We start from the raw sequence: 7,863 nt of genomic DNA on the forward strand, positions 1-7,863 counted from the left end.
ATGCTGTGAGCCTCACATCTAAGATGTGCCATCCCTACCTTAGTCCCCTCCCTCAGTGAGGGGCTGTGAGATGACCTAAGCTTTCCCAGCACAGCCTCAGGCAGCATTCTCCCCAACCTCCAATGTGACCCGGTTTCCCCATTTACTCCAGAAGACATTAGCAGTCACGGTGCTAGGACCAGCCATCTAGCTGCAGCCATTTCAGCAAAGGCTTCTATTTTCCAAATCTTGAAATAAATGCTTCATATAAAATGTTAAAGCCAAGGCAATCACTCCCCTACAGCTCCTACTCCAGACAGAAAATCTTGTCTTTGTGGATATTCCATTCCAGGTTTTTTGGTTCTTTTTTTTTTTCCAAATGGCTTTCCCTGTTCTTGTAGAAAGATGCTCCTGCTAAGTCAGGGGCTTGTGTCATCCTTCTTTGAAATACAAAGAGCTTCTCCAAGGGTAGGTGTCTTAGTTAGGGTTTCTATTGCCATGAAGAGGCACCATGACCACAGCAACTCTTAAAAGGAAAGCAGTTCATTGGGGCTGCCTTACAGTTTGGAAGGTTAGTCCATTATCAGCATGGCTGGAGGCATGGCAGGAAGCAGGCGGACGTGGCAGACATGGTGCTGGAGAGGAGAGGAGAGGTCTACATCCAGATCCACAGGCAACAGGAATCCTATAAGCTCAGTAGACCCCATCCTATAAGCTCAGTAGACTGCAACTCCTGCAGTTGACCTGTGGGGACTAGGGGGAGACAGACAGGTACAGGGAGGGGACCTAAGAGCTAGTGACACAGATCTCACTCTTTTGCATAAGCTCAGGGTGACAGAAATCCTTGTGCAGGGGGAGGATAGTTGGGTCTGTCGACCCAGTACATCAGGTCTGCCTGCCTAGTAGCCCTGTCTGTGGATCCTATACGCTATATTTGGCTGCATAATATGACCATATCTAATCCCCAACCTCTGGGTTTCCCTGTCTGGTAGGGCCAGATGTGTGGGGTCCAGTAAGGCTGAGTTTGCCTGCCAAGTAGGCTGGGTCCGCCTCTCCTGTACTACCAGGTCATCATGCCTAGCATAACTAGGGTCAGCTCTGCAGGTCCAGTACGGCCAAGCCTGCTTAGTAAGGCTGGGCCTACAGACCCAGTAAGATGGATGAGTACAGCTTGGTCTGCTGGTATGGTGTAGCTTAGGGTGTCTTCCAGTCCGGCTAGAGCCTCCTGCTAGTACAGCTATGTTTGTGGACCCAGCACACTTGGGGCCCTGCACAGCCATGTATTCTTGTTGAATATGGCTCAGTATGTAGACTCTGTACAGTTGTCGTGTCTGTCTTCCCAGGACAGCCACGCCTGCCTACCATCTACTGCCCTGTCTGTGGGCACAGTGCATCCCGGCCTACAGGCCCTTTACAGCCAGTTTGTGGACTTGGTACCTGCAGGGATCCAGTTTCCTGGCTTGCCTGAGCCTGCAAAGGCAATTGGCATTATTCGGGTTGGGGTTCTGTGTCTGGCCTAGATGTGAGGCAGCTTGGACCAGCTGATGGAGAGCCTTTCGGTCAGCTCTGCTTATGTAGGGATTTAGAGGCCCTACCCCAAGTTTGTAAGTTGGACTGTGATTTCGGAAGTTTCTCAAAACATCCCTTCTCTCAGCCTTACAGCTGTTTTTCCTTAATACACATATGTGGGTGTGAACACAAACACGCACACACAACCAAAACAAGGGGCCAGGGCTTAGACGTCTCCAGTTGCCTCAACCCGGCACACACTTGCCAACTGCTGCTCTGGGACACCTCAGCCAGAGAGCCCTGCCTCCCCCCTTGGCTTGACTTCACTGTGCAAAGGGTCAGGCCATGTCTGCCCTGAGTCCCTTCCGGTCCTCCCCTAACCAAGCCGCAGCTGGGCCTTCTCAGAACCTTGGCACATGGCATTCCTTACCTCCAGCAGGGCCCCTTCCCCTGTTTGCCCACTTCCTCCCCGTCCGAGGCTATTCCCTGTCCAACCCCCACTCTCCTCCTCCCTTCCTCCCCCCACCACCTCTACCTCCTGGGAGGCCTGCTCTCCTACTGTGGACAGCTGTGGCTGTGGATGTGGCTGGGCTGCATTTCCTGGTCTCTTTAACCAGAGTCTGCAGGGTTATGAGTCGACAGACGCTGTCCTCTTCCTCCAGGGAGCCCTCCAGAGTCATTCAAGTAAGGGGCCTCACTGTGTTCTAGTCAGAGTGCCCCTGGAGTATCTGTTCTCCCCCTGGCATTCTCTATGTGGGCACCAGCTCAAGACCCTCCTAGTTCCGTCAGCATGAATATCCATTAAAGCAGCCTCACTCTCACAACACAGTGGTTAATATGGATTGCCAGCCTGACAAGAGATAGAATCACCAGTGAGACAAGCGTTAGGGTACACCTATGAGGGATTTTCTGGATTAGGTTATTTGAAATAGGAAGACATACCCTCCAATGAGGGTGGCCCAGAAATAAGGAGATCTGAGGGGAAGCTCCAACTCTTTGTACTGACTTTCCTGCCTTGCTGGAGTGTTCATCCATCCTGTTGTTATCGCTGCTCTATCCTTTGCTGACATCAAAGCCCGGCTTCTTCAGCTGTTTGGCTTTCCACTGTGCGCTAACAAGCAATTCTCTAGGAATCTTCTAGGCCTTCAGCGCCAGATTTGGATGGCCGAGGCATGGAACCTGGTGGACTGAGCTAGTGCTGGGTTCTCAGCCTCTCCACTGTGCAGCCAGTTGGACTGCCCAGCCCCCATCATGTGTGCCAATCAAATAAATTCCCCTGTGTCTGTATTTATTCTGTGCGTTCCATTCCCCTGGAGAATCCTAAAGCACACATACTCTTAGGCCTCTGCCCAGTCTGGCCACAAATCAGACTGAAGAAAAGTCCTGCTCTTGTGGAGGCTTCATCCCAGTGGGTAGCAGTGAGATCTAAGGTAAAAACCAGTGAGTGGATAAATATATAAACCCCAGACCTTGAGTGGAACAAAGGAGGCAGCTGAAGCAGCCAATGGAGTGCTCCACCTACCTGCATGTTGGCTTAGAGCCATCTTCTGAAGGCCCAGCCCTCAAGACTTTGGGACCGCAGAAGAAAACAGGCACCTAATTGTGGAGCAATTGAAGGGATGGAGTAGCAGAGCTTGGACGAGACCACCCCCAGGCTGCTCTTCCCCCTCCCTGCCCCTGAGGTGGATCCACCAGGCATGGGGAGCATCTTCAGGTCCTTCATCCCAGGAATAGGTGGTGTCTCACACCAGAGTCCCAGATGATGAGATGAAGCCCTTCCCTTAGCCCTTCCTGCCCTGAGGCCTTCTGGGATACCTCCATGTATCTGCCTCCAGACCTTGGGCTTGCACCCTCCCACCCCACCCTGCCCAAGCCCAAGTCTGGTTTTTGCTTCTTGCCAGCACTCCCCCCCCCACACACACACCCCATATGTCTGGAGGGTAAAAGTATTCCAGTGGGTGACTCACCAAAGGGCACGAGCATGTCAAACTGTGAAGGCCTGGTATGTACCTTGTCCACAAGCCAGGACTGGGCAGCAGGCCCTGCCTGCCCCATCTCTCCACCTGCCTAGAGCCTGTTCCCCACAGAGGTCCAGTTGCCACCTGTTGAAGTCAGGGTTCCTATTGTTGTGACAAAACACCATGACCAAAGCTACTTGGGGAGAAAATGGTTTATTTGGCTTACACTTCTGCAACACTGTTCACCATCAAAGGAAATTAGGACAGGAACTCAGGCAGGGCAGGAAGCTGGAGGCAGGAGCTGATGCAGAGGCCATGAAGGAGTGCTGCTTACTGGCTTGCTCAGCCTGCTTTTATAGAACCCAGGACCACCAGCCCTGGGATGGTGCTAATAGTCTGGGCTTTCCCACATCAATCACTAATAAAGAAAATGCCCTACAGGCTTGTCTGCAGCCTGATCTTACAGAGACATTTTCTTAATTAAGGTTCCCACCTCTCAGATGACTCCAGCTTGTGGTAAGTTGACATAAAACTATCCAGCACACCACCCAAAACTTTGTCTCCTCTCTCGGTGCCCAGGCTCCTATCTCCCTATCCCTTCTCCAGGTGATTCTGGCTTTGGGGCCTCCTCCCCAAGAAAGGCTCCCTTGAGCATCCCTTACACCATGTTTCGATCTTTCTTTCAAGCTGACCTTGGTGCATGCGCATGTCTTTTTCTGTAATCATCAATTTAATAAGTGTCTCGAGCGCATAGTCCTGCCCAAGCTCCAGGCTGGGCACCACCGAGAGGGACTTATCATTACTTCCTTGGGGACCTCTTCACTGCCGCCGGAAGCACTGAGAGGACAGAGAGCAGGCCGTTCTGGGCCATACCACAGCTGTCCGGAGGTAGCTCGGACAGTAACCTGGCTCCTGAATCTCAGGGCCTCCAGACGGCAGCCCTTGCCAGCCATGACTGTCTCCATAGGACTCTTTGTCTACCTGGCCCAAAGGAGGCTGGTGTGTGAAGTGCAGGATCCCTCCCTGAAGTGTGTTACAGGGGTGACACAAAGCTGCCAGACCTTGGATTCACCCTGGGAAGCAAAGGTGGTCCAAGACACACCCAGCACAGGCCCAAGGGTTCCTGAGCTGTATCCCTAATCCTTGAGCCGCAAAGGCAGTCAGTGGAGACCGGCTTTGCCCCCAACTGTGTTTTATGTCCTACCCTCCTCCGAGGAAAAACTGGGCGGACAGCAAAGAACGTAGATGAGAGTTGTTTTGTTGTTAATTCGGGATTAAGATCCTGAAATGGGATAAACCAGTTGCCATGTGGGATTAAAGGAAGAAGGTTTGAACTCTTGGTAACAGTAGGATGCCAGTTTAGCTCAGAGCAGTGTCACAGCTCAAAACTTGGAGGGCCTCAGGTGGCAACCAGGAGCTGCCCCTTGCAGAGCAAGCCTGTAGCAGGTCTCTGAAGCAGTGGGTGATTTCCAGGTCTGGAGGCTGGAACAAATGCCCCTCCACAGCCCACCTGTGTGTAGTTATACAGGCTGAGGCCAGCACAAATCCCCTCAGCTTGAAATCACATCCAGTCCTGGAGGCTAACAGAAGCCTCAGGGGCTGGAGGGGGCGTCAGGGTTAGGGTGAGGGTTCATCTCTGGCGACTCATTTCTTCTTTCCTCCTCTGTTGAGTTTTTATGTGCCCTGTGCTCAAGCCCAGATTTATACAAAGTTCTACCTGGACCCTGACTGGCTACGTGTGAGCACACAGATAGATAAGATGAAGAATAGGACCAATCAGGGAAGAGCCCTGAGATCACCAAAAGTTGCTAAAAGTTAGTTTTACCATCAGGTCTTGGGGCTCTCCCTGGAGATATTTGTTAAAATGTTTCCATCAGTTTTGTAGTCCCTGCCTGCCATGTCCCCCTTGCTCCAGTTTCCTGCTTCCTTCAGCCTGGGATTTTTGTGTCTTTTGGGCTGCTGCAGCAACAGTTGCCATTCAGGGCTCGAGGCCTGATGCCTGTCAGAAGGCTCTGTATCAGAGGTGTCAGCTACTCCTAATACCTCCAGGGTGTTAGGAAGCAGGGCTTGTGCTCACATGAGAAAGGATCAGGGCAGATGCGGGGCTTAGCAAAGAAACTGGGTCCGCTTGGAACTCAAGGAGAAAGCTGTCAGCTGTTGCTAGAACTGGAGAATCTGCCAGAACTATGGAGGGAATGAAGAAACCAAAGGAAGATGGACTGAGACAGGGCTCTACCCCTCCCCCACACCCAGGGATGTTTGTTCCCATCAGAGGACAGGGGTACCAGAATGTTATCTTGTTCTCAGACTACGAATGGGTCTTGGCCCTCATTCCTGCAAGCTTCAAGCAGAATAAGACACCAGTGTGGGCTTCACATCTGGTTGGAAGCAGAACCAAGTCCCCTGCAGAAGGCCGGATGGCCAGTACACCCAGCCAATGCAGCTGTGCAAGGCTGTGTACAAAGCCAGAAACACATGGCCCCATCCTGGGGCTCCCTTAGGATCCATTAGTGGAGGCCCAGCCAAGAGGCCAGAACTAGGTCATGAACCCTGTGTAGAGAGAGATCCCCATCCCTTACCCAGGACTACCATCCTTAAACACTCAGGCCTCTCCCTTGGCTCTGGCATTACCCACCCCCCACCCTCCAACACACACATGTTTTCTTTGAGCTCGTTTTAAATTCCTAGTTGCTGCGCAGCCATTCTGAGCCTTTCAGATCTTTATTATTCCATACATACGAGTGTTTTGACTGCATGTATGTATGTATACCACATGAGTTCCTGGTGTCCTCGGGGGCCAGTAGAAGGTATCAGATCCCCTGGAATTAGAGTTATAGATGGTTGTAAGCCACCATGTGGGTGATGAGGATCAAACCGGGGTCCTCCCCAAGAGCAACAGGTGGTCTACACTGTTGAGCTATCTCTCTAGCCCTTGAGTCCTAATTTTTAATAATGTGATCTCTTTAATCTAAGGAACTATATAACCCCCCTTGCCAGACTGTCTCCCATCCACCCACTCTAATTATCCATCCTGGGGACAACTCTCCCCTTTAAAATTGAATTATTTGGGAATTTACTTCCATATCCATGATAGCATCCTGGCTTTGCTGTTCGTCAGGTTTGCAGCTTGACATGTCAGTAATTTCCTCAGCGGTGACCAAGGCACTCTGCCCTTCCACACCTGCCCCCTACCACTTCACCGCACACACACGGGACAAGCTGACCCTGTCATCTGCAGCAGAGGGACATAGTACACCCTGGCTTTATTAACTCCTTTATTAACTCTTTAACTCCATGATGATTCTACTTTTACTTATTAATTTAATACATAAAATTATTTTATGGTACTAGCACAGGGGATTGAGCCTAGGGCTTTGTGCATGCTAGACAGGAGCTCTACCAGTGAGCTATACTCCAACCCCTCCCCGCAGATATCAGTGACCTTGATTAGTTTGTTCTATGTGCAAGTTTAATGCCAATTTCACTCCAAACTCTGTTGCCTGAACCCCCTGTGGACACAGTGTGCCCTGCATTTTCCTTGGTCTTGGTAATGCTCCTGCTTTGATGTAGCTCATGCCCCCCTGACTCCAGTAAAGGCCGGGGGAAGTGAAACAGCTGTACCCTGACAATGCCTGCATTCTAATCTCATGCTCAGTGAACAGCTGGGCTGGGTACAAAACTCTGGGTTAGAAATCATTGTGTTCAAGAAAGGGTAGGAGGGTTGTGCAAGGGTTTACCCACCGCCTTCTCCTGACCATAACTTGTAGCAATTCAAAAGCCACTCTAATTCCCAAATCTTTATACGAGACCTGTCCTCCTCCTGTTACTGTTCAAGGGCCAGCAAGTTGTTGCAATGAGTAAGAGTATTTGCCATGCAAGCCTGAAAACCTAGGTTTAGTACCTAGAGCCCGCAATGAACTCCTGAAAATCAGCCTTTGACTTCCACATGGCATCTGCTTACCTACACACACACACACATACACACACACACACACACACACACACACACACACAATTAGTGATGAATAAAAATAATTAAATATTTTAAAATTGTGTGTGTGAGTGCAGGTTCCTGTAGAAATCAGAAGTCAGAAGAGGGCATTAGATCCCACTGGAGCTGGAGTATCCTCATAGATGGTTGTGAGCTGCCCAGTGTGGGAACTGGGGACTGAATTCTGGTCCTCTGCAAACAGCTGTGTGTATGTGCTCTTACTTACTGTACCATCTCTCCAGCCCCATGAAGTTAAAATAAATAAAGTAGACGATGTCTTGAAAGCTCTTATTTGATGGTAATTTCCGCATTCTCCGAAGGGGAAACGGGAAGTCATGCTGTTCCACGAGGTCACGAATAGCACCACAGAGTCCTGTTGTGATCCAGCTTAGTAAAGAACTGATAGTGTGTCACTGTGGAAGGGGG

This window comes from Psammomys obesus, unplaced genomic scaffold (assembly GCF_907164565.1).
Source record: "Psammomys obesus unplaced genomic scaffold, mPsaObe1.curated_primary_1811, whole genome shotgun sequence".
Lineage (NCBI taxonomy): Eukaryota > Metazoa > Chordata > Mammalia > Rodentia > Muridae > Psammomys > Psammomys obesus.